Source organism: Arvicola amphibius, chromosome 17, assembly GCF_903992535.2.
Source record: "Arvicola amphibius chromosome 17, mArvAmp1.2, whole genome shotgun sequence".
NCBI classification, from domain to species: Eukaryota; Metazoa; Chordata; class Mammalia; order Rodentia; family Cricetidae; genus Arvicola; species Arvicola amphibius.
Window position 1 is genome coordinate 3374672 of NC_052063.2, and position 27845 is coordinate 3402516.

Below are 27845 nucleotides of genomic sequence, written 5' to 3' on the forward strand. Positions count from 1 at the left end.
AGCTAGCCAGGGATATACTGTCCCAAGCAATTGAGGGAGGAGGATGGAGCCCTGGTTTTCTGGAGGATCCTAGTCTGGTGGCTCACAGGCGACTGTAATTCCAGCTCTAGGGAATCTGATACTTTCTTCTGGCTTCCATGGGCACCCACATACATAGCAGACACTTGCATGTGTACACACACACACACACACACACACACACACATTTTTCAATTGTAAAAATTAAGTTGAAAGAGAGAGAGCTGCATCCCTGCCCTGTTCTAAATTCCACCACTCATACAACCAAGTTCTGTGCAGAAGCACGCCAGGAGTACTGCCTGACCAGGTACTACATCCTGACGGAGATGGGACCAAGGGCTCAGACAACCTGGGAGGTGTCCCTCTTGTGCTCCCGGGTGACACCTTAGTCCCATGCTACTTCAACTCCCTTAGCAACACGCACTGAAGAGAAGTTCCTCCTGAAGAATGACACAGGGAAACTGGGCAGGTACAGGGACGCTCTGGGACAAACCTCAGTTCTTCCGAGTGCCCACCTCCTAAGACTAAAGGGGCTCAAGTCACATACGGTACACGTCTGGAATCCCAGAACTTGGGATACGGAGGCAGGAGGACCAAGAGTTCAAAGCCAATTCCAGCTATGTAAAAAAGTTCAGGGCCAGGCTGGGCTACATGAGAGACCCCATCTCAGACAAACAAACAAGCAATAAATACATGTTTTCCTATCACATAAGACCACAGACCCGGGGGCTGGAGAGATAGCTCAGTGGTTAAGAGCATATAAGTTTGGGTCCCAGTGCACAGCCTGTAACTCCAGTTGTAGGGGAATCCAATACCTCTGTGGGCACCTGCACTATGTGTGCATGCCTATATACAGACTCACACATGTACACATAATCAAAAATAAACCTTAAAACCACAGACTCTTGTGACATACTTTTAGAGTCAAAAATATATATAGGTTGTTCCTTAAAAAGAAAAAAAAAGTTTTTTAGGTTCAGAGATAAAATCCTAAAAAGAACTTCAAGAAGTCAGTGTCAAAACTTGGTGAGACAGGGGAGCTGGAGAGATGGCTCAGGGGTTAAGAGCAATGACTGCTCTTTCAGAGGACCCCGTTTCAATTCCCAGCACCCACATGGCAGCTCACAACTGTCTGTAACTCCATTTCTAGGGGACCCAACACCCTCACACAGACAAACATGCAGCCAAAACATCAATGCACATAAAATAGGAATAAGTTTTTTAAAAAGAAAACTTGGTGAGACAGAGAAAATATACTCTTTAGACTCTACAGAGTGCACACTGTTACCGTGTGAGCTAATGAACTTTAGCATAGTTCCACAGTACAAGATTGAAGATCTGTATCGAATAATGCAAGGGACATGTTCTAGAATGTGCTGTAAACGCCCTGGCAGCGGATCCGGACATCGCTGTACTGAGTCACTCAACGTCATCTCCCACGAACGTGCAAGCTCACTGAGCTTTCTTTCAGAGGCAAAAGACAGAACTGATCTTTGCACTTTAAACCCATGCTTCTGAGAAGGACACACTCAAAACTCCGGTGCCGCTGTGGAGCAGCGTTAACTTCCTCGTGGGCGCGGCCCACTCTGGACTAATGCAAATGATATTCCGTACCTCAGAGATAAGGGTGCAGCAACAGACTGAGCGTGGAGGGAAAAGGAAGTTCCTCCTCCGTCAATCAGTCAGACTGCAGTTACTAAATGAAATGGCAAAATCAAAGCAGGAAACAGCGTGGGGAAATTCTACTTCAAAGTAATTTGTTTTAATATTAAAACTGGGTGTGGTACATACCTGTGGTCCCAGAGATAACTCAGGAGGCAAAAGCAAGGTGATTCTGACTTCAAAACATTAATAAGAATAGCTAAGTATACAAATTATGCCCTGCAAGAAAAATTCACTATTTTTGCCAAAAGAAGTGTTTGTGATCAAAGACCTTGAAAATAGATTTTCATACTAATTGGCATACGTCTGAAAATTGCTTGTATGGAGCTAGGCTTAAGGATCCAAATGGGAGGCTATGGCAGGAGAATTGCCCTTGACTGAAAGCCACTTAAGGTTACATAGTGAGACTCTTTCCTGAAGTAGAAAGAAGGAAGGAGCAGAAGGAGGAAGAGGACGATGGCGAGGAGGAAGGAAATAGCTGGTACATTCAGAACAACTGAAGAACTGATATTCAGAACAAGATAGGGGGGCAGCTCAAAGCCCTTGCCATGCAATCCTGGCCACTCAAGTTTGGTCTTCATGGTCTTTATCGAGGCAGAAGAGAACTGATTCCACACATACCCTCCAACTCCTGCACGCTTGTGCCCACAAACACATCACACAGAAATAAATACGTTTTGGCATTTGCAAAGACAAAGCCAGTCTATTTGTCCATCCCGACATGCCTAGGATCATTCAGATGGCGGCATTAAAGGAGGCTTCTTAGAAAACCTGTACTTTCTAAGAACGCGGACAGTGAACGCAGCTTTACGGAAGCCCCTCATCAGAACAGATCTGCGAAGTAAGACTGGGGAGGATAGAAGGGAAGCCCCGAGCAAAGGGGTGGACTAGAAAATGGCGGATCAGTAGAATCAAGAGATACGAGTTACTAAGGGTAAGAGCTTCTACAGGTCAAAGACCTGGGCCCGGAACAACCCCTAAGAATCCGCCGACCCATCACTAGAGAGGCTACTGTGAGACTATTCTTTGTATAGAGCATCACTGGGGTCACCCGTCATCCTGGGTAGCAGCACAGCCTGCACGCAGAACCAGAGCAGGGCCAGAAGTGGTCCTCTCCAAATCCTCCACAGTGCTTAACTGGAAGCTGTGCCAAGCATAAACAGTTCATGGCACGCACTCAGGGTGGCTTCCGAGCCATCGGGGTGACTGAACTTGGGATTCACTGTACTTGGAATGAAGCCCAATATTGGAGGGAATGGGGAGGTGGCTCAGTCAGTACATTGCTTGCTGTACAAGTGTGAGAACCTACGTTGTGATTCCTGGCACTCACTAAAAGCCTGGCTGAGAAAGTCTGAAACCCAGCACTAAAGACAGACAGATGCCTGGAGCTCGTCGGCCAGCCAGTCTAGCCCAGCCGATTAGCAGCAGGCTCAGTGAGAGACCCTGTCTCCAAAAATAAGGTGGCAGCGATTGAGGGAGATGCCTGACTTCCACCCTGGGCCTCCATATACACACACGCGCACAAACATAGGTACACACTAACACACATACATGCTCACTCATAAACACATACATACACTTCACACAACAGTCAGATATTGGAAATAAGTCTAAGATTTTTCAGTCCTGATAGAAAAACAGGAAAAGTAGTTAGTTGGGGTTTTATTTGTTTTGTTTTGTTTTTAACAAACATTTCTGTGGCATTTTCTACATGCTAGGTGTACTTATGGCTTCTATAAATAGCAACTAATTTAAACTTCGCATTGAAGACATGGCATTACTACTATTATTATACAGATTTACTGATGAGGAAACCGAGGCATACCGGCTAACTATGGTCACATGGCTAACAGGGAGCCAGAGGCCAGAGCCAGACTCTAACTTTGAAGTTCAGGCTCTTACCTATTATTTGGTAACAAAAAGATCAGAAATCTTAATAATTACAGAGCTAAAAGTAGCCAGTAATACATCAGCCTAGCCCAGTCATCTTTAAGATCTTTTTTTTTTTTAAGGTGAGGGGTTGGGGATCTTCAGGCAAAGTAGGCAGGGCTGGCAGACCTAGGTAATTAGGTCAAGAATCGCACAGAGATTTCTAGCCCCCAGCCCTTCTCTAACTTGGATGACTTGTGTGGCTGCATCCCTCACTCAGTACTGAGTTCAGCACAGGCCGTCCTAGCTACCCACCGAGTGGAGGACGGGGGTATGTGTGTGGGGATGCGGGTGTGTTTGGGTATGTGCTCAAGTGGGTATGGAGGCCAGAGGTCAAAGTCAAGTGTCTTCCTCAGTCTCTGCTTTCTGCATCACAATCATCATCATCATCATCAGCTGGTGCTGTGGTTGGTGCTGTTGCTGTGGATGGTGTGATTGGAGCTATTGATGTGGTTGGTGCTGTTGCTGTGGTTGGTGTGATTGGTGTTGCTGTGGTTGGTGCTGGTACTGTTGTTGCTGTGGTTGATGTTGTTGCTGTGGCTGGTGTGATTGGTATTGTTGCTGTGGCTGGTGCTGGTGCTGTTGTTGCTGTGGTTGATGTTGTTGCTGTTGTTGGTGCTGTTGATATGGTTGGTGTTATTGCTATGGTTGGTGTGGTTGGTGCTGTTGCTATGGTTGGTGTGGTTGGTGCTGCTGCTGTGGCTGGTGTTGCTGCTGTGGTTGGTGCTGGTGGTTGTGGTATGGTGTTGAGAAAGGGCCTCACTATGTAGCTCTGACTTGGATGAAACTCATTACATAGACCAGGCTGGCCTTGACCTCACAAAAACTCTGCCCCTGCCTGTGCCTCTCTTTCCTCTTCTCTCTCTCTTCCTCTGCCTCAGTGCTAGAATTAAAGGTGTGCGCCACAAACCCTAGTTCTACCTTGTTTTTGAGACAGGTCCAGTCTAGTCTGCCTGTTTGCTCGGCACTGAGATCATGCATGTCGTCAGGCTCTGAGCGCGGCTCCTCAAGCTTCTGACGGGCACTCTACCAATCGCGCCATCTCCCCAGTCCCCGCTTTCCTTCCCAGTCTGACTGCCGCCCCTCAGGACTGGTGGCCCCAGCTCTGTGACCTCACTCTCAGCACACGTCCCCTCCACCAAAGCATCGCTGTCACACTGAGGGGATGAAGCAATGCTGCATTCACAGTGACCTCCAGACACAGGTATTCTCATGTCCTATCCACCTTCCCTTTCTCCTCACACACACACACACACACACACACACGCACACGCACACGCATGTGCACCAGTTCCTAAGGCGGAACCTGCAAAGACGGTTAGGCACAGGAAACCATCGCTTTGCCGAGGCACAGTGGCGCACATCTGTAATTCCAGCACTTGAGAGGGCCAGAGGCAGCGGTTATCGGTGAGTTCCAGGCCAGCTGGTCTACAGAGAGTTTCAGGACAGCCAGAGCTATATAGAGAGACCCTGTCTCAAAACAAAACAGAACAGGAACCATTGGCTTGGAAGGTGTAGGCCAGGGGATCAGGAATTCATCTTCTTGGCCATATAAAAAGTTCAAGGCTTCTCTCAAAATGACAGTGACTGAAACAGTTCCTCACAGGACACCGACCCGTGAAGAGAGAAAACTCTGCTGCCGACACAGCGGCCAGTTTGTCTGGGGCGCCTCATCCTCACCTGGATTTCTGAGCTAAGCCCCGGTGGATTAAACGAGCTAGCTAAGGATGCGATCACTGCCCCTTTCTCCCTGATAAAAATCTAAAAGTATGAACCAAATAAAGACACTGTCACTGCAGTGAGCTAGCTAGAAAAAACTGTAAACACCGCCAAAACCTTAGGAAATCTTCCCTAGGGATAAACTCAGAGGATTTGCAGAGCAATCCCACTACGCCTCCCTGGTCTCTGTGACTGTATTTTGAAAAAGGCTCGGAAACAAACACTCAAGCGAAACTTTATTCTCAGATCCACACAATTCCTCTGGAGAGTTAGACACCCACATACTCTTTCCAAGTCCCTGGCTGAGCCTCTTCTCAGCCCCCTGGGTGACAGCCTTACCTTACAGTCCCGCGGTTCTGGTGGCCACAGCACTACTGTTCCCGGAGGCCAGCCGCCGGGCTCTGGGGTCCGCAGTACCAGTAGAGCCGAGTCCTGACGGGGTAGTGACCCTTAGCTACAAGCAATGTGATCAAAGGTGGCAATTATCAGAGAGGAAAGCAGGAAGGCACACTGGCTAATATCAGGGTCACTCTGAGGAAGGACGCCAGCGTGTAAGGCCCATGGGGCTCTCTTCGTCCCTGGGGACCACTAGCAGCTTACTATTACTGGAACAGCGTCCCACACTCTGGGTCTGCTCTCAGGAGAGCCCGACAAGCAGGACTGGAAACAAAGTGAGATCTGAACATCGGGCCTGCACTGTGCCCATCTGGTCTGTAGGCTGAGTGCAGAGAGGGCAAAAGGTACCCATCCCTTCCTCACGAAAATGCAGAGACAAACAACGAGTTCCTATTTCCCAGCTAACTTCTGGATAAACAGACAGAATCTTCAAGCCCCAGAGGGTTAGACTGAAAAGCAAGACAAAAATAAACAACAAAATGTCTTCCATTTTTCCATTTCCTCCCCCGGATTCTGATCAGGCCCAGTCGGGTATCAAAGTGAGCAAGAGGGGCTGGGGAGCCAGCCTAAGTTGGTGAAGTACCTACCACCCAAACTTCAGGCTGAGTTCAGACCCCTAGGGCCCACATAAAAGGTGGCACCCCTGGCACATGTCAGAAACAGGAGGATCCCTGAAGCTCGCTGGTCAGCCAGCCAAGCCAAAGTGGTGAGCTCCAGGTTCAGGAAGAGACTGCCTCAAACAGTAAGGTGGAAAACAAACAAGGGAGACAGCTCTGGCTTCTACACACGTGTACAAGTGCAATCACACGCACACATGGACATGATAAACACCCTCACATGCACAGACATGAAAGGTGGGCATGGAACTAAAACACTCAGTATGGAAAAGCACTTGCTGCCAATCCCGACAACTCGACTTGCGTCCCTGGAATCGGCACGGCAGGAGGAGAGAACTTGACCCTACACCTTGTCCTCTGACCTCCACATGCATAGTGTAACACATGTGTGCCCGCATATACACAACACATAAATAAAAGCTCTGGCCGGGCGGTGGTGGCGCACGCCTTTAATCCCAGCACTCGGGAAGCAGAGGCAGATGGATCTCTGAGAGTTTAAGGCCAGCCTGGTCTACAGAGCTAGTTCCAGGACAGCTAGGGTTACACAGAGAAACCCCGCCTCAAAAAACCAAAATAAATAAATACATACATACATACATACTCCTTTTTTTACAGTGAGCACAAATCCGGCTTGGTGGCACAACACTGTGACCCAGCACCATCACCACCAAGGTTCAGCCACTTCTGGCTTATAAACTCTCTCTTCTTCAAAGCCGGCACCAAATAGGCTCCACCCTGCCTTTAGTCCTTGCCTGCAGTGACTTTTGTTACCTAAATCTGGAGCACTCCTCCTCCTCTTCTTCTTTTTGGTTGTTTGAGAAAGGGTTTCTCTGTGTAGCCCTGGCCAATCCTGAAACTCGTTCAGTAGACCAGGCTGGCCTGAACTCAGAGATCCGCCTGCCTCTGCCTCCTGAATTAAAAGCCTCCCGGCTTCGAGCATGCTTTAGTTTCATAGTTGATACTTGTGTTTGCTCAGAGCTACAGCGGTAATACACTTTAGCGCTTTGCTTATGTTCAAGGCCCAACACTATCTACCAGGTTGCGCCTCAGCTAGTTAGTGGACAACTAGGCTGTCGCTACTGGGCTACCATGAATGATCATGTACATGAACTTGTCTGAGCACTGTTTTAAATTCTTTTGTGAAAACACCTACGAGTGGGATTACTGGGTCACATGATAACTATGATAAACTTCTCAAAGAGCTGCCAGAGGCTTCTCAGAGCAACTACCACACACACTTACTTCCACAAGCGATTCATGAAACAATTTACGCATGACCCTGCCGGCACTTACACACGTTATTTATCACATCTATCCCATCTCTTCAAAGGATGGCCTTGAGCTCCTGACCCTCCTCCTGCCTTCTCCTAGGTGCTAGGGTTGCAGACCTGAGCCACTGCACCCGGCTCACCCAGCTTTGCGGCACGATTCTCAAGTGGCTAAGAATCTGGACAACTCTTCATGCTTTCCATGTCTTTGGAGAAAGGCCTGTTTGTCTTTTCTTATTCTTGAGGCGCTGGGCTTCCTCATGTTGGCTAACACAGCTCTTCATCAGAGGTGAAGGCTTCTCAGTCTGTGGTCTTTTCATTGTATGAGATGATGTCCCTGTAAGTTTTTATAGCTTGGATAAAATCAAATTCACCTACTTCCTTCTCATTTTCCCTTGTTCTTTCTGTGTCACGCCTAGAGATGACGAGGCACCAGCCACAAAGATAACATTTCCAAGGTAATGGGAATTCTCTGCTGTTTTCTTCTATGAATTTTACAGATTTATTTTTTTATATTTAGATTATGGCGCATTTGGGTTAGTTGTTTGTTTGGGTGTTTTGAGACAGGCTTTTTCTGTGTAACAGTCCTGGCTGTTGTGGAACTCACTCTGTAGACCAGGCCGGCCTCAAACTCACAGAGATCCACCTGCCCCTGCCTCCCGAGCACTGGGTTAAAGGCGTGCCCACCACTGCCTGGCTTCAGCTAGGTATTTTTATCTAGTGTGATGAAAGGGATCTAGCTTTATTCTTTAGTGTGTGGATTACCAGTTACTTCTGTATCCTTTGTTGAGAAAAGTACCCTGTTGGTACATTTACCATCGTTGGTGAAAATCAACTGATCATAAATAAAAGCCTATATCAGTATGCACACTATGGCTTCACTTAGGCTGAATTTAAACAAAATCAGGTTAATTTTCCCCAAACAGGAAGCCAGACTTCCATTTTCATTATACACTCTTTATAGTGTTAGCCCATGAATATGTATTGTTTTGTAAAAACAATTTTAAAGCTAATTAATTAAAAATCATCTCTATTACACGATGCCAAGGCAGGATTAGTCAGTCAGTTTTTACACCAGACATTAAAATGCAGAAATGGTGACAGGGAGAGAGCTGAGGGGGAGAGCCCTTGCGCAGCATGCGCGTGACTCAGTTCAGTTCCTGCTAAAAGGAGAGCGTGGGTGCGTGGGTGGGCAGATGTATGGACAGACAGACGGACAGAGGTGCACAGTGACGTAGAAATTCCCTTGACCTTCAGATATTGATGCTGTGTTTTAAACATTTATGAGAAAAATTTCAGTTTGAAATACTAACAGCCAAAGGGAAGGTGTTAGGAGACAGGTCTCTTTGAGGTGAACAAGACCCCCTCATTAGTGGGATCTGTGCAGGTATAAACCCCCAGTGCTCCCTGTCCCTCCCACCATACAAGGACACAGCAAGACTGCATCCTCTATGAACCAGGAAGTGGGCATCGCCAGCCGTGAATCTGCTGGAACACTGACAGTGGAGTCCAAAGACTCGGGAATGCGGGGAACAAATGCCACGGTTTGTAAACTGCTTGTACTTGACAGTAATTTACAACAGACTAGATTTGAAAAGATACAATAAGGAGTAGATTCTCAGAGAAAAAGCAAAATCTATACCATTTAATTACAGGATCCCAAAGATCAGGGGGTTTGTATTTGCTGCAGAACACACGGGATCAGACTCCAGTCTGTCTTCCGTAGCTGATGCAGAGGCAGGCCTTTCGACACTCTGTCAGCACAGCGTAGCTCCCTGGGTCCCGTCCCCGACCACTGAACCACAGCTGTAGGGCCCGGAGCTCAGGCACATGTACGCTGGCATAGATGTGCGTATTTATGGACCTATACACTGTCATAATAAAGTTCACTCGAGTTCTGATTTGTGCTCTTAATCAACAACCAAAACACCTTAATACATGACTGCCTCTTCCACCAAGGAGACTTTGGGCATTTTTAATTGATCTCTGGTGTTTTTTTTTTTTTGTTTGTTTTTTCTACTTTTATTATTCTAAAGACAACACAAAAATCCGGATTCCTAGTGGGAACAGCTACGGGAAGACTGTGCCATGGCATCCCAGGAGAGACTTGGGGAGTCAGTAGGTCAAGGCAGGTCATTAACTGGTGTCCGGATTAGCTGTCACTCCAGCTCCTAATTCCATGTTCCTGACTGACTCCTCCACCTGATGACTGACTCCAGAAGGCGATAAATGCCCACATAGCATCCATGCCAAGGGCACCACCCAGCTAACTACTAAGCTCGGATACTTGCCAATAGTCAGAACCCAGCACAAAGGGACATCACGAGGCCTTCTATGACTAAGAGAAGCTGCAGTCTCGCCAAGGACTGTCTACCAAAACAGACACACAATGGAGATACATATTTATATGTCCATCATCGCTCTATAAATCATGAATTATTCAACTAATTAAAATCACTGGAATTTTCCCTTAAAATTGGCCTTAAAACTAATTTTTGAGTTGTCATTTGCCTATCTTTTTTCTTTCTAGGTTTTTCTTCATCAATCATTAAAAATTTTTCTGTTTATACTTTGACAATTTCACACACTTGTGTGTGTGTGTGTATATAATATTGATCATTTTCTTCTTCAATTTGAAATAAAATTCAAAGAAGTATTCAAAGAACTATATTAAGTAAATGTTGCAAGAATATCACAGAAACAGGTGATCAGAAAAAGCTGTAATTAGTTTCTTCTTTTTTCTTCTTTGTCTAGCTTTTCATCCAGGACCAATTTCTAATACTTTACTTATCTTTATCCTATTTTCTACTGATAAACTCTAACCCCAAAGGTAATAATAAAATATGCTCCATACTTTTATTGATGAAAATCAGCATAGAGATCAACAGATGAAATACACTACATTACCCTGATCTTAGCTGCCTTTCCACTGTTGGGCCTTAGTCATGGGGAAGAATAAAGGATCCGGTGCCATTTAGTACTGCCAACTTGACAGCCAGGAGGTAGGCCTCTGAGCACCTCTGTGAGGGCAGTCTGGATCAGGGTTAGCTTCGAGTAGTCTGTGATGGGGTATCTAACTGATGTGGGTGGGGCCATTACGTAAGCAGGGAATCGCAGAGGGGCAAGCCGAGCACCAGCAACCACGCGCTGTCTGTTCTCTGCTTCCTGGCTACAGATGCAAGGACTTTCCTACCACAACAGACGGCACACTGGAATCGCGACCTGGAAGGACGATTCTCCCCTAAGTTTTGTTTTTTTTTTTTTTTTAATCACAGTAATGGGAAAAGAAACCAAGATTGTACTAAGGGCAAAGACCACCGCCCAAAATTCTTTCTCTAAGATTGAAAAAATAAGAAACAGCACAGGGTCACATGCCTTCAATCCCCGCACTGGGAGGCAGATTCAGGTGGATCTCTGTGAGTTCCAGAATAGCCTGATCTATGGAGAGAATTCCAGGTCAACCAGGGCCACGCAGAAAGGCCTTGACTCTAATAGCTTTAAAGTCTCTTCTGTTGGATTTAAGATGAATGCCGGTTCACTTTTCTTCCAAAGTTCCAAAACTCAATTAGAACAATGCAGTCCTGAAAACGTCTTTCGCGACTGAGATTTCCAACAAGATCATTCAGGAAGAGCATCCTCAGTGCCCCTCCCTTCCTGACCCTCACCCATCCTGAGGGATGCAAAGAACAGGGCATTGGGAGCCGCACGGAAGGACCACGTGGTCTGTTCTGTGATCAGACACCACCAACAAAACAAAACCCAGCAGACATCACTCCCTCTCATGACTAAGACTTTTCAGGGGACAACGTCAAGGCTTGTTTGTGCCTTTCAAAGAGAGCTGCGGGCTTCAGAGAGGGGAGGTGGAGGGAAGCCCAGCACACCGTGGCAAGGCTGCCCCATGTTAGAGCTTGAGTAGTGGCTGCTGCGAGTTGGTAAGGTTTTGACAGCACTCGGCCCTGCTCTCACGGCTTTCTGGCTGTAGGTTTGACTCTGTTGCCCACAGTGAAGAACACACACAGCAAGAAATCAGAAGAAATGGAGAATTTCTGGAGTCCCTTACTCCTAAATAAAACTTATCCAGTCAAGAGCAAACCATTTCACCCACAGTTCACTGTGTAGGTGATAACTGATGATGGATAGCATCTTATTAATAATACAGGACACACTGTATTATTCCCCTGCAGGCTGATGAGGCCCCATTACCCGAGAAGTTACTCCATAAAAGACCTAAGAGTGGGGAAGCTTTCATGGATAAGCATGACCCAGTGTATAAAGGGAAGACATGGATAATTATATGTACATTTTAAAGTCTGCAAGGGGTGAGACACGCTGGAGAAATTAAACAGAAATACATAGGGCATCACAAGGAAAAATACCTTTAATAGGCACGAGGACGAATTTATGTCATTGAAAACAATACATACACATTGATCTTTAGTATCATCTGGGATCACTTGTCAAATTGGGAAAATGCCTTGTTCTTAGGTTTCACACTTCTCATCTTTACAAAGAACTCCTCAAATAAGCACTGGCTGTCAGACAAGTTCTAGAACAAGGACTGCAGTGGCCTGGGGAGGAGCCTCGCGGGGTTAACTTTAAACCTGGGTTGTGCTGGGGGTGTAGGCCTGGCAGGAACTTCCCACTTGCCTCCCTTGACAAGCCTGCTCTGACATGATTACAGACTACATCCAGGCCTCCATGCTTGCAGGAGATCAAGAACATATATCCAGAAAGGATGTGTCTCCTCCAAAGACCGGGGTCTTTAAACCATTTATGCTGTTAGGGACAACGGCGGAAGTTCAAAAGCATTGGTCACTCTTGGCAGTTTCTCACATCTCTCTCTTTATCCCTCCCTCCCTTACCTCTCCCTTCCCTCACCTCCCCACCCCGTGAGTGGACGGGTACAGGTAGAGGTTGGTTTACTGGACAGTCACGCTAGAGATTAGCCTATTACGGTTAGAGCATAGCACTGGGAATCTGGAAGCAACATTGAAGGACCACAGAGAAGGAAAAGACCAACTTCCATTTACCTGCCTAATTTTGTGGGGGCAGGGAGACTTGAAATAGGGCCTCTTTATGTAGCCCTGGCTGTCCTGGAACTCATTATGTAGACCAGGCTGGTCTCAAATTTACATTTATCTGCCTGCCTCTGCCTCCTGAGTGCTGGGATTAAAGGCGTGTGCCACCACGCCTGACGTAGCTGGCTATAAAATTTAATATTGATGTTGCTAAGAGGCAACACTAAAGAATTCTGTAAAAATCAGAAATATAAAATATTTAGATGAAATGAATAATTTAAAATTTTCGTAAGTATATCACCTTTTAAAAACGGTTTGCGAGGCTGGAGGGACGACTCAGCCGTTAAGAGCACTTGTTGCTCTTGCAGAGGACCCAGGTCTGGTTCCCAGCACCCACATGGCAGCTGGCAGCAGCGTATACCTCCATCTCCAGGGCATCTGGCCCTTCCTCCTGGCACTGCACACACACACAGTACACAGAGAAGCAAGCAAGACACTCACACATGCACAACACAAATAAACGCTTTAAAAATGTTGAATGACCAGAGAGGGTTAGAGAGATGCTCAGCAGTTAAGACACTGGTCTTCCAGACAACCCAAGTTTGGGTCCCAGCACCCATGCTAGGTGGTCAGATAACCCCTTTCTCACCTAAGATGCTTTTTAAAAAATTTTTATTTATTTATTTAATGTTCACTGGCGTTTTACCTGTATATACTCTGTATGCGGGTGTCGGATACCCTGAACTGGACTTACAGACAGTTGTGAGCTGCCATGTGTGTGGGTGCTGGGAATTGAACCTGGGTTTCTACAAGAGCAGCCAGTGCTCCTAACTACTGAGTCATCTCTCCAGCCCCCTAGGATGCTTTTTGTCCAGATATTTTTACCACAGCAACTGAGAGGAGACTAGAGGAAATAAAAGAACTAATTCATAAAGAGGGGACTTAAATTTAAGGAACACTCCCTCCAGAAGAGGATCCCAGATACAGATCTGAATTTATGCAAGTCATGCCACCCAGAGCCTTTCGAACACAGCTGACAGCACCCGGCCCTCTGTGTGTTAACTGCTGTAAGACATGTCCTTCCCTGTCATCTTGAGCTACTGAGTTGCCCACATAAAATGAAGTGGGTGAATTGGAACCTTAGCTGTCGTTCAGGCAGGCATTTTGGCAGCCAAGACCAGGAAAAACTACGTCTTAAATCATTCACGGGCAATTACCTCGAATATCACGAAATTTATAAAATGCTTGGTATTTTTATTTGGAACTATCATATTCATTATACCTACATTTAAGGGCATGGTGTCTGATTTTCCTTTTGTCAGATCAGAGGCTGAAAGGGCTTCATGTGCCCCCATTCGCTTTACCTGGCTGACAAGGAGACCACGCCCTGGGAGTGCTCCAGGACTCGTCTAATGCCTACAGCTACATGACCTGTATCAGAACTGAACTCTGTCCTAGCAGCCCTAATGTAGAACCCCCACATATAACACAAGCATTCTGGAAAGGCAGGCTGATGTCAGACCTATCTTAAGAGGGAACTGTTTTCTGTCAGGCTCTTCCTGCTAAGGTTATGTTCCAGGGCTACAGTTGAAGTGGTGGACAAAGAGAAAGAATGAATCCTCTCTGCTTCCCAGATGAAGTCCACAGCACTCGGCATTCGTACCCTAAGCCAGCAGTTCTCAACCTGTGGGCTGCGACATGCCAAATGCTGGCTTTGTGACTAAGAACACCAGCTTCAGATAGAGACCTGGTACTGCTAGCTGTGAGCCCTTCTCCTTCCTGGGCCTCATTTTCCTCCTCCGCTGGTGCAGTGACTAAATTAACTGATCCACAGGCCAGAGACACGGCTCAGTGTGAGAACCCTGTTCTTGCAGAGGATGCAGTTTTGATTCCCAGGCCCCACGAGACCGTTCACAACAATCTCCGAGTCCACTTCCAGAGACCCCAACACCATCTTCTCACCTCCACAGACACCAGGCACACTCGTGATACACAGACATAAAATGCAGGCAAAACGTGCACATATGAAATTTAAAAATGAATAAATAGAATTTGAAAACAAACAAGTACGGATTTAGATGAGTTCATGTATGTAAAACGCACAGCTTAGGAACACGTGGTACACACTCAACAGATCTTCCTGCTTCCCACTGGGTCCCTAAGCTCACTACTGCTCGAGAGGATGACTCCGTGAAGACACACTCACTCACCAACACCCAGGACCTCGACAACACCTAACACGTGGGCGATTCCTAGGTACTGAGTAGAGTCAAGTCAACAGAGCCACCTTCGGGCTCTCGCTCTTGAAAAATGGGAAGTGTGCCGTCACAGACAGGATGTCAGAAATACTTGAGAGTCTCCATTCTTGGCTGGGGGTGATGGCACCTGGGAGGCAGTGACAGGCAGGTCTCTCTGAGTTCAAGGCTAGCCTAGTCTACGTAGTGAGTTCCAGGCCAGTCAGAGCTACACAGTTAGACCCTATCTCAAAAATAAAATTAAAACAAAGAAAAAAAAAAAAAAGGAAGGTTCCCATACAGGTCTGGGAAATGGTTCAGGGGGTGAAGTACTTGTTATCTATCTGTAAGAACCTAAGTTTGGGTTCCAAGAACCCAAGGAAAGCCAGGTGTTGGGGCCGTATGTCTATAATCCCAGTGCACCACAGGAAATAGGGGTAGAGGCTCTCAGGCCACCTAGTGTCTCACACACAGATGCAAACTGAGGAATTCCGTGGGGTTGCACGTGCACACACACTAAAATAACCGGTCCCCACTGTTTTACCTTTGTAACGGGGTCCATTTGATCTGTGTGAGCAGTCTCTCCGTAGGAAGATTCAGAAGCAAGAAGGGGGAGATAAAAGAGCTCGCTAAGAGGGAAAACAGAGGTTCCAGGACGATCACGGGGGACAGAACCCAGACGGATGTTAGAACCTGACTGCTCAAACATTTCCTCAGCATCTGCTGTGCACCCAAAGGGGAAATTCAGCTCTTACAAAACAGCCTCGCCACGTAACGTGCTTCCCAGGACACTGTGTCTGACAGCGCCGCCCAGAAAGGGCACAACTCCTGCTCGTTGGGCCATCACAGAATTCGTTTGAACTAGACTACAGGTGGGCTGAGTTTGTCCAGCAAAAGGAGTGTCTTAAGCAGAACCAAACATTTAAACAAGAGTGAGAGAGGCTGGCAATCTGGAATGGGGAAGTGCAAGAGAGACCTAGTTACAGGCGCAGGCCTGGCCAGCCTTCAGACACCCTGGCAGGGCTTCATTCGCCAAGTTAAACCTCAAGGATCGTGTAACTGAGTTACAAAAGCAAATATGTTATCCGCACACACAAATCTCAGGTGTTTTGTTATTGTTAATTTTTATTTTCCATGCATGGATGCCTTCGTGTATGTCTATGTGCCATGTGTGTGTGGATGGTGCCCGAGGAGAACAGAAGAAGACACTGGGTCACCTGAAAATGGGGTTACTGACAGTTGTGAGCTGACATGCCAGTGCTGGGAGCTGAACCCGGGTCCTGTGGAAGAACAGCAGTGCAGAGCTGCTCTCCGTTAACCCCACCCCCCAAGCCTCGAGCTGTCTCCAGTCACAAAGTTCACTGGGAACTACACACAGCTTGTATCTGATCTAGTAAGGGTTATTAACCAGCGCTCTGCAGAAGAGATGATCCTGTGTAGTTCCCTCTAACTTGACCTCAGCCTCTGCTGCTACTCTGTCCACGCCTGGGGCCAGGGAAGCCATGCCCTTTCCGTGGACGCTTTAAAAGACACTGTCAGGCCAGGGTGGTGGTGCACGCTGGAAACCCCAGCACCTGGACAGACAAGAGGCAGGAGGTCTCGGCAAGAGTAAGACCTGTCGGGTCTCCATACAGAGTCCCAGGCCTACTAGGGCCTTAGTTAAGAAAATAAAACAGGAAAGTCCCAGTAACAAACCCACAGATCACTTGATCCGTGTCCTGAGGGCTATCCGGGAGCCAAGCTTTCCCTACCGAGACATCCAGTGTTGTGTTTCTGATAAACGATACTTGGGGCTGGAATCTAATTGCTTATGTCTTTTCTTCTTTTGCTCCATATCCATCATCCTGCACAACACTCAACTCCAAAAGAATCAAGGACTCAACATAAGACAGATAACCCCGAATCTAATATAAGAAAACAGGTGGAATAGCCTTGTGCTCATCGGCACAGGAGACAACTTCCTGAACAGACGCCGAAAGCACAGTCCCAGAGACGAACAATTACTAGATGGGACCTCAGGGGCCTGAAATGCTGTATGACAAAGGACGCTGTCATTTGGACAAAGCAGCAGCCCACAGGGTGGGGAAATATCCTTACCAATTATACGTCTGATAGAGGGTAAGCATCGAGAATATATAAAGAACTAAAACAGGGGCTGGAGAGACGGCTCAGAGGGTAAGAACATTGCCTGCTCTTCCAAAGGTCCTGAGTTCAATTCCCAGCAACCACATGGTGGCTCACAGCCATCTGTAATGGGGTCTGGTGCCCTCTTCTGGCCTGCAGGCATACACACAGACAGAATATTGTATACCTAATAAATAAATATTTAAAAAAAAAAAAAGAACTAAAACAAACAAAAACCATTAAGAAAATAAACAACTCAATTTTAAAAAAAGAGGCAGAGAATTCTCAAAAGATGAAACACGCAGGGCTGAGAAACACTTAGGGAAACGTTCAACCCCCTTAGTCATCAGGGAAATGCAAATAAAAAACACTTTGAGATTTTTATCTTACACCAGTCAGAATGACCAAGATCATTAAGACAAATGACAGCTCATGCCGGTGAGGATTAGGGCTAGGGGAACACTCATCCATTGCTGGTGGGGAGTGCCGACGGGTATGCCCACTATGGAAATCTGCATGGCAGTTCCTCAGGAAGCCGTGAATCAATCGTCTTCGAGAGCCAGCCTTAGCCATCCCACTCTTGGACACATACCCAGACAACTCCCCATCCTGCTGGAGAGACACTTGCTCATCCGTGCTCACTGCCGCTCTATCCTTCATAGCCAGGAACAGCCTATATCCATCAGCTGACAAATGAAATGTCCCGGTGAATGGACAGAGCTACAAAGTATTGTCCTGAAGGAGCTAGCCAGCCATTCCTCTCCTAAGTCCTTCTCAGAGCACTGCTTCCTGCCCAGCTCGGAGTCTCCTCTAAGGCACACAGTTATCTGAAGTGGATGTCCGGGGATACGTACTTTACCACAACACTCAACCATGGCAAAATGCCTTTTACACATTGACCAGTGCTGGCGGCACATTCAGTATGGCACACTGAACACACCGTAAAGTTGAAAACCATCTCACCACCGTAAACAGACAGGTACAGAAGTGAAGCACTTTAACCAGGCGGCGGTGGCGCACGCCTTTAATCCCGGCACTCGGGAGGCAGAGGCGGGAGGATCTCTGTGAGTCTGAGGCCAGCCTGACCTACGTAGAAAAGTTCCGGTCAGCCAGAGCCACAGAGCCAGGCTCCAGCTTCTGTTGTTCTCAGCACCCAGAAGGCAGCTCATAACCAACTGAAACTCTAGTTCCAGGGGATCCAGTGCCATTTTCTGGCTTCCGTGGGCACTTACGTGGTCCATGTGCAGACAAAGCGCCCATACACATAAAATGACAATTTTTAAAAGAGATAAAAGAAATTATTTCTTGAGTAAACATCCATTATCACTTTACATTCGTATTACATTAATGGCAGACTAATTTCATCAGCAAAGTGAAGCGTTCAGGGCTAGGAACCAGGCTAGAAAGAACGCTCACTCAATTACTCCCTGAAAAAACTACAGAGTCTCAACTCCTTTCAAAATTTTAACCCAAAATAAGCCAAAACTTTACTTTCAATATTAAATAATTTAGAAGCTTTAAGTGGTCTACACAAAGACTCGAGTGAGAAGAGTCAAACAATGGGCAGAGATTTAAGTTATGGCATTAAAATGGGCAAAAAGCCAGTCTTTTCCTCAACTGCCTGGCAGACCACGCAATGTTAACTTCAGACTGGGGTTCCCGGGTGACAGTCAGGAGGATGTCCATGCCCAGCTTCTCACTTCTGTCTCCCCAGTGACTTTCTCAGCAACTACACCCCCTGCTGCTTCCTGGCCCAGTGTATGAGACCCAGTTAACAGATTCAGGAAAGAGAGTTGATAACATTCCCAGCTCACACATAATTAACTTTTGCAAGTGGTCTTGGGGCGTCTTTTGAGAAACATCGGCCCCGCCTTGCTGAGAAGCGGGACAGCGTTAACAGCGCGCCAGCGTTCGGAAGGCTCCATGCTTGAAAGTGCCCTTCTGCAGGCATGTGGAGCAGACAGATGCCTTTGCCCACCTGTAAGGCCCTGGGCCAACGGCTGTGGGAGTTACAAGAATGACTGAGATACATTCCTCGCCTTCAAAACTCCCGCAGGAAGAATTTTTACAGGCTAATTAAGAAAGAATGGGACGTGTTAAAGCAGAAACACAGGCCGACTGCAAAGCAGGGAAATGTACTCCTCTGCCCTTCTCCCCAGGCTGCGGCCGCCCCTCCACCTTCCTGACCACACAGCCTGCATGACACTGCATTTTCTGCAGTGGACTGTATGTTCAAGGGCTGAGGTCATGCCTTGTTTATCTGAGCTCACGGTGCTGATAAATAACAGAGGCTTGGGTGCAGAGTCATCCCAATGGTCCGTCCGGTGGAGACACTGAATCCTTAGCAACTTGAACCAGACTGTGAGAAGCTTTGCATGGGGCTCCGGAGGCTTGGAACTTAGCACACAGAAGGGAAGACCCATGTTTCATCCCTGCCATTCCAGGGAGAGGGCATGCAGAACTGTTTATAAGTGTCAGAGAGGGAGCCACATCTGATGCCCGTGTGTGTGTATGTGTGTGTGTGTGTGTGTGTGTGCGCGCGTGCGCACGCGTGTGTGCACGTGTGTGATTTTAAGAACAGTACCTAGAGCTAGCCCAAAGTTAAGCTTCAAACGGTACAGCAGGGCTGGGGGAAGGCTCAGCTGGGTCAGCGCATGAGCAAATGGAAAAGAGGGGCTAGAGAAGGGGCTCAGAGGCACAGAGCTCTTGGGGTTCTTGCAGAAGCAGTGGGTTCACTTCCCAACACCCATATTGTGCTCACAACCACCTGTAACCCCAGTTCCAGGGGATGGGACGCCTGCTGCTGGCGTCCTCGGGCTTCCGAAAGCACAGGGCACACATGTAGACAAGCAGGCACACACATACACATAAATAAAAATTAAAATTGAGAAAAAAAGCCACAGTAATGTACACCTGTAATTCTGGCGATAGAGAGACCGAGATAGCCAGGTATAGCTAGGTCCATGAGAGAAGGTGACTGAGTGTCGTCACCTGAGGCTCTCCTCTGACCTTGTGCCACACACACACACACACACACACACACACACACACACCTACACATGCTATAGTGTTAGCAAATCAGAGAAGGTGGTAGGTTAGGGATGTAGCCCCGTGATAGAGTATTTGTGTAGAGGGAAGGAGGAGGAAGTACTGCTTCTAACGGAGGGGCGGTTGCCCTTGGTATGGAAATACAAAGACTTCAAAGGGGGTTCTTGGGGGCAGGCAGTGCTGCTCCCCAAACATGGCTGCTGACTGCCTAGTACATTCAGTGTGTGCTGCTAGCAAGCTGCACTATGTCTGTATTAAAGCGAACACAGATTTCTGTATGTGTAGTAGGCCTCAATCAGGCAGTGAACACACTAGTTCCATAGACCGGCACTGCCCTCAACCTTGGCCGGAGCTTCTCTCTGCAGTGGTCAGCAGTTAACAGAGACTCTTAACTGGTTAAAGTGCGGAGTTCCCAGCCCTCAGTCAGTCTCTCACCTCGCAGTACGCACGCACGCACGCACGCCGAGGCTCAGGGAGCATCACTGAAGAGAGGTAAGAAAGAGTATTAGGAGGCAGGGTGCGGATGGAAGGAGCAGGGAACGCTGTCTTCTGGACACGACTTGGTGACTGTTACTGCCCTTGAGGACTCAGGGCAGCGAGGGTGACCTGGACAAGGTCAAACCCAGGGAGACAGACCACAGGAAGTGGGTGGGAGATGAGCTCTGGGCACCTGGGGGGACCAGGCTGACAACGAATATGATGGAGATGCATCATTTACATGTATAAAATTACCGTAGAATTAATAAAAGATATTCTGTTAAAATGTAAATGTACTGGGTTGAGGCTGTAGCTGGCAGGTAGTAGCACTTATGCAAAGCCCTGGATAAGATCCCCAAACACTGCCCTAAAGAAAACCTTACTGTATTGAAAGGATAAACACAGTGTGGCTTGAACCTAGAATGGGCTATTGTTATTTAGACTAAAAACGGAAGGAAATCTTGTCACACAATATAGATTAAACCTGAAAACATTCTGTTGTTACGTGAAATAAGCCAGTCACCAAAAGACTGTTTGTTATCTGTGTGATTCTACTCGGAGACTGAACCTCAAAGTGGTCAGGATCACAGAAACCCAAAAGACGCTAAATGTGGAGTTGGAGGGATCAGGAAACAGGAAGCGGTGTCAGTCAAGGGGACTGTAGACTTGCGGTAAGAGGGTCCCAGAGCGCAAGTTCACTGATCACTATTGACCCAAACGCCTCAACGCGGTTAAGACAGTGCCTTAGCTAGGACTTCTGTGGCTCTGATAAAATAGCATGACCGTGGGGGAGGAAGGGTTAGTCCATCCTGCAGATCTCAGGTCACACTCCATCACTAAGGGAAATCAAGGCAAAAACTCACGACAGAAACCTGAGAGCGTGAACTGCAGCAGACGCCATAGAGAATCTCAGATTATGGGCCTGCTCCCCTCGGCTGGCTCAGCCAGCTTTCTACGCCCCAAGACCACCTACCTGCCCAGGGGCGATGACACCAACCAAATGCTACAGGTCCTACCACATCAATCACTAAGAAAATGCCCCCTAGGCCCATCTTGTGGGAGGCATGTTCTCAGTAGCAGTTTCCCTCTTCCCAGATGACTCTCGCCTGAGTTAACATAAAACTGGCCAACGCAAACAGTAACTTTGGTTTATGTCTCCAACTGTGTATATAAAGTGACTATGTTAAAGAAAACTAGTTAAGGAATGAGATCATGTGGAGGACAGGGGGCGTCCTGGGGACATCCCCAGCTCCCTCACGGTAGATAAGAAGAAACCCAAGTGACAGCCACATTAGCTACCAGTCCTTCACGGAGGAATTCTCCTATGACTAGAAGACTTCCCCTTCCCCACCCCAAGAGCTCAACTCTTCTCTGTTCGCTGCAGGTTCTGCCTCTGGGGCTGCCCTGGCTGCCGGGAATGCCCTTCCCGGCTCACACTCCCTCCCACGGGAGGTCGCGGCGGCCTGAGGGGCGGGGGTCGGGCCACCAACGCCCTCGCGAACCCGCGGCTGGTTCACCGGGGCGGGGCGGCCCGTTGGTGGCCTCTGCGCCCCACCCCGCCATCGACCCCTCGGAAGCCCCCGGAGAGCCGCTCCCGGGTGGGCATCTGTCCCCGCAGCGCGGAGGGCTGCAAGGCCGGGCCGTACCTGACACACCCTCGGCCGCGCCTCCTCCGGCGACCGTCCCTCCTCCTCCTCGCTCGGTGCGCTCAGTCCCCGGCTCGCCGGGAGGGGTCAGGGCGAGCGGGACGGGAGGGCGAGCGGAGCACGCGCGCCCCCTGCCGGCCAGGGCGAGAAAGCGGCGGGCGAGCTGGAGAATTAGCGCGCGGGTGGAGGGGTCGGGTTGAGGGTTGGGTGTGGGCGCTGGCAGAGGTACAGCTTGCTTTCCGGTGCCATCACCTTGACCTGTTTTTGTTTTCTTTGACTTTTTAGAATCTCGTGGGGCGCGCACGTGTGCCATGATGCACGTGTGGAGGAGATCAGAGGGCAATTCAGGATTCAAGTTCTCTCCGTTATCTGAGTTTCTGGGATCAAACTCAGGTCATCAGGCTTGATGGCAAGCGCCTTTATTACACAATGAGCCGTGTCTCCCGCCCTGTTTGTTTTGTTTGTTTGTTTCCCCTTTTTATTTCTTGAGGAAAGGTCTTGTCTCTAGCCTGGACTGTCCTGGAACTTGCTAAAATGTCTGGTGCCTGAGTTTTGCTTTTTTTTTTTTTTTTTTTTGGTTTGGTTTGGTTTGGTTTGGTTTTGGCTCTCAGCCTTGTAAACCACTCACTCAGCTAGTCACCTGACTTTTACTGTCATCAAAACCTTATCTGGCAATGAGTAGTAGGTACATTAGCCATCCTACCACCCTGTTTTGCTTTGTTTAAATAAGGGGTCTGTGTGTGTGTGTGTGTGTGTGTGTGTTTCTGTGTGTGTGTTTATTAAGACAGAGTGAGGATCATTGAGTTTCTGCCCTCCCGAGGCAAGCACTCCTATGCTTAGTCTTTCTTCATGTTGTTTTTGTCTTTTGTTTTTCCGAGACAAAGTTTCTCTGTGTAACAGCCCTAGCTTCCTGGAACTAGCTCTGTAGACCAGGCTGGCCTCGAACTCACAGAGATCCACCTGCCTCTGCCTCCCGAGTGCTGGCATTAAAGGTGTGCGGTGTGCACCACCACCGCCCAGCGCTCAGTCCTCTTTACCCTGTGTGTGTAAGTGGGGAGGAGAACATATGTGTGCAGGTACTTGTGCACATAGCTTCCATCTATCCAAAGAATGTCACCAGATAGCGTCTGAAATCTGAAACCTGTAACAGAATTATCCTTGCTTTGCTGGAACCCACCTACCCGATGCCTTTGCCGATGTATTTAGTAAATGTCTTGGTGTCTGACTGCCTGATCGTGTGGAATGTGTTCATATGGGCATGCTCCCCTGTGGGTGCAGGCGCCTGCCCCGTCATTCACCTTGTTTTGGAGTAGGGTCCCTTGCTTCCTGCGGAATACGCCAGGCTTACTGCCTGCAGTGCCAGAGATTCTCCAGAGTCTGCCTCCCATCTCAGAACGGGGTGCTGGGCTTGCAGGCTCCCCCATCCTGCTCTACTCAGGCTGACAACCCAGGCAGCACTTTCCCACGGTAATCTCCCCAGCCTCTTGGTTTGAGGTGTTTTGAGACAGGCTCTTTGTAGCCAGCTGGAGCCAACCTAACAATCCTGCTTCAGCCTCCTGAGTGCCCAGATTATACGTAGGTGCCATCTTGCCTGCCAAACTGTTTCTTTTCTTTAAAAGAGGGTAAATACGATTGCAGTGAACATGTGGAACTTTAAGGCTGTGCTTACAGGGTGCCAAGTTGCTTTTCCAGACTGGGGGACCCCCTCTGTGTCCCCATTAGTAAAGACTGGGAGTGGGTTTTTAGCCTCAGGCCCTCACAGAGCCCCACAGAGTTGCCCTGCTGGGCCCCTGCAATGTTTTGCTTTCCTTTCATTTAACTGAAGTACACTAAGTCTCAACCTCCTCCCCCACCCCGCTCTCTGCCTTGCTCTGCAGGGCCTCCAGAGCTAGCTCAGGTTTTTAAGACGTTTCCAGCCCAATGAGACTGAGTGAGCTCATCTGGTCACCAGCTGTGTGACAGGTGTGGGCTGTGCTTCGGGTCAGCAACCTGCTTTTTCCTGGACCATGAAAGGATTGCAGAGCTCTTGAAAGCACTAGGTGGCTGTTTGCTTAAATACAGAAGGCAAATAAAAAGCTGGACCAAAGTTTTTTGTTTTGTTTTTGTTTTAACATACTGTACAGAGGAAAAATAGAGCTCCATATTAACCTCATGCAGGTGCTTGGCATCTGTTAAAACAGTAACTGACGTCAGGAGCCAGCCCGGCGCTTTCAAAGCAGAGTTCTCTCCCTCAGGATCTGGGCTACGTCTCCTTTGTTCAATGCCCCCCCTCTCTCTCTCCCCCCTCCCTCCCTCCCTCCCTCCCTCCCTCCCTCCCTCCCTCCCTCTCTCTCTCTCTCTCTCTCTCTCTCTCTCTCTCTCTCTCTCTCTCTCTCTCTCTCTCTCTCGTATCCTGGCATTTTTAAAAAAAAGTATTTGAAGCATACGGTTAACTAAAACAGTGGCTTTTCTGCTTTTTAAAATGAGGACAGAAAAGTAGCAGACGGTCATGTGACCTGTGCTATCCTCTTGTTCATTGGTGTACGTAAGCCTTATCATTCCTCGGATACTTAAGATGAGACGGGCACCTTATAAAGCCTTTTCCTCGTGTCTTCCCTGACTGTCCCCCGTGGCGCCAAGACCACTATTACTCTTCCTGTTTTGTGGATACTCAGTCAAGATCACACGCTTCTATGCTTAAATCCAGACCCCTCAGCTTCTGAGCTTCCGTTCCGAACCACTGACTAGAACAGGGGCCTGACCAGTCTCTAACCCAGAGGTTCTCAACCTATGGGTCTTGACCCCTTTGGGGGTCTGACGACCTTCCCACAGGGGTCGCATATCAGATATCCTGCATATCGGATATCGATATTATGATTCATAATAGTAGCAGAATTGCAGTTATGAAGCAGCAGCGAAATAACTTTATGGCTGGGGGTCACTACCTGGGGAATTGTGTTAAAGGGTGCGTTAGGAAGGTTGACAACCGCTGCTCTAAGCCTTAGGCATGAGAACCCTCCTCCCTCAAGCATTTGTTTGGACTTTGAATTTAATTACAAATGACTTGTTTAAAGGGTGTCAAAAGCTAGGGCGTGGCCATTCCACCCCAACATAATTAATTCTCAGCCACAGATTTGGCATCTTCTCCTCCTTGGAAAGACGGGCTCGCAGGGGACCAGCTCGCTCAATTCTCGCCCGGTCTCGCCCAGGGTGCTCATTGGCTTCCTCTGCCATTATAGCTCAGCCTCCTTGGCAGTTGACGGGAAACTCCCTGAGGCACGGTCCTCAAAGTCACTTAGCCTTCAAGCTTTAAATGTCATCTCTCCAGCAAGGACTGCCAAATTTTTATCTCCTGCCCTGACCTTGTCTGTGAATCAGCCTCGTGTGTCCAACTGTCACCGTGCCTCTCCACTGAAGTGTCTAATAAACACCTCAAACTTAAAGTGTCCAGAAGCATTGTCTCTCTCCACTGTCCTCCCCACCTAGGAAAAGGGAAGCTCTCATCTCCCAGCTGCTTAGGCCAAGGTCCCTGCGGTCACCCTTACCCTTCTTGTGCCCCACACCCAACTTGCCCATGATTCTGCTCTACTTAAAAGTCACATTTTATTTTATTTTTAATGCTTAGATTTATTTTATGTGTTTGGGTGTTTCCCATGTTATTTTATTTTATATGTATGGGTGCCCACGAAAGTCAGAAGAGAGCACTGGATCACCTGTATGGTGGTTTGAATAAGATATGGTCCCCAGCTGGGCAGTGGTGGTGCACACCTTTAGTCCCAGCACTCGGGAGGCAGAGTTAGGCGGATCTTTGTGAGTTAGAGGCCAGCCTGGTCTACAAGAGCGAGTTCCAGGACAGGCTCCATAGCTACAGAGAAACCCTGGCTCGAAGAGACAAAGAGAGAGAGAGAGAGAGAGAGAGAGAGAGAGAGAGAGAGAGAGAGAGAGAGAACACTAGCCCCCATACTCTTAAGTATTTGAACTCTTGGTTTCCAGTTGGTGACACCTTTTGGGGAGGTATAAGCATTTTAAAATAAGGGTATCTCTCTTGGGTCAGAAAGATGATTCAGCAGATAAAGGTGTTTACCCCAAAGCCTGGTGCCCGTCACCGAGCTGTATACTTCTAAAGCTCGGACACTGTCAATTTTCATGTTTAAGCTTTAAAAGAAGCAGATTTAAGAAATAGAAAGAAATATAGTCCCAGCATTCTGAAGATAGTCGAATTTGGACCCCTATAGTGGTATATTCTTTGTGTTTTAATAAATAAAGCTTGCCTGAAGGTCAGTGCAAAGCAGCCATACAGGCCAGGCAGTGATGGCACACACCTTTAATCCCAGGAGCCATACTAGTTAGCCATAGAGGCCAGGTGGTAGTGGTGCACACCTTTAATCCCAGCACTATAGAGGAATATAAGTCAAGATGAACTCACTCTTTTAGTCTGAAGATTTCAGAGGGGGCAAGAGCTCTCTAGTGACTGGCTGCTTTTGCTTTTTTGAGCTTCAGGTTGAACCCCAGTATCTGTCTCTAGGTCTTTATTATTCGTGCTTTAGACCCCAAATTCAAATCTACCCTGAGTTAATTAGTGAGGCTCTGACTCAAGAAGACAAAACATCACTTCCAGCTTCTCTCTAGCTGCCTCACCTTTCACCAAGAGTACAGCAAGGGTGTCTGCTTCTGCCCCAGCCTTCTCCCTCTACTCCCCCTCCTGCAGCAGACAAACCGGAAGGAAACACACACACTCATACACACAGAGACACACTCAAACACACAGGCATACTCATACACACACACACACACACAGAGAGAGAGAGAGAGAGAAAGAGAGAGAGAGAGAGAGAGAGAGAGAGAGAGAGAGAGAGACGCTGCTTTTTGCCAAGTCAAATCACAGGGAAGCCAGAATCCTACAAGTGCATAGAATATTCTGTTCTCTGTCTAGCGTGGCATTTGGGCAGCCCTATGAATGTCCCCACAGAAAGGCTCCCAGGGTCCCTCACACAGGGCAGAAGCTGGCTACGAAAGCCTGGAAGCTGGGCCTGCATCTCACTCACCTGCACCCCTCCCCACACACGCCACACAGCTGGCCCTGTGCCTAAGAGAACCAACATCAGCAGTCTCTAACAGAACCTCAGTCATCCGTTACTAATTAACAAGACATTCAGATCCATTGAGCTCTCTGGTGGTTTGAGCTTTGCCCTGGAATTAAAAGTTATATTAAAGTTATTTCCCTCAATCTAATTTGACTAATGTTAGAATGATTGTCACCAAGCCAGGTGGTGGTGGCGCACACCTTTAATCCTGGCACTTGGGAGGCAGAAGCAGGCAGATCTCTGTGAGTTCGTGGCCAGCCTGGTCTACAAGAGTTAGTTCCAGGACAGGCTCCAAAGCCACAAAGAAACCCTGTCTTGAAAAACAAACAAACAAACAAACAAACAAAAAAAGAACTATTGTCACCAAAGTTGGATACGAATTCCATATTACCTTTTGAAGGCACCAAGGCGGGGTCACCTATTGGCAGGATGATCTTCGCTGAACTAAGTGATTGCTGTTGGGATTGGTGAACTGATGCCTTCCTGGGAACTGAATTCCAGGCAGGCTGGCTAACAAGGCGGGATCCGGACTGTGTTATCCCGCGGACCTCATTCGAATCCTGCTTCTGAGCCTCCCGGGCTGTGTGACACTCGGCGGGTTTCTGAGCTTCTCTGGGCCTCCACAT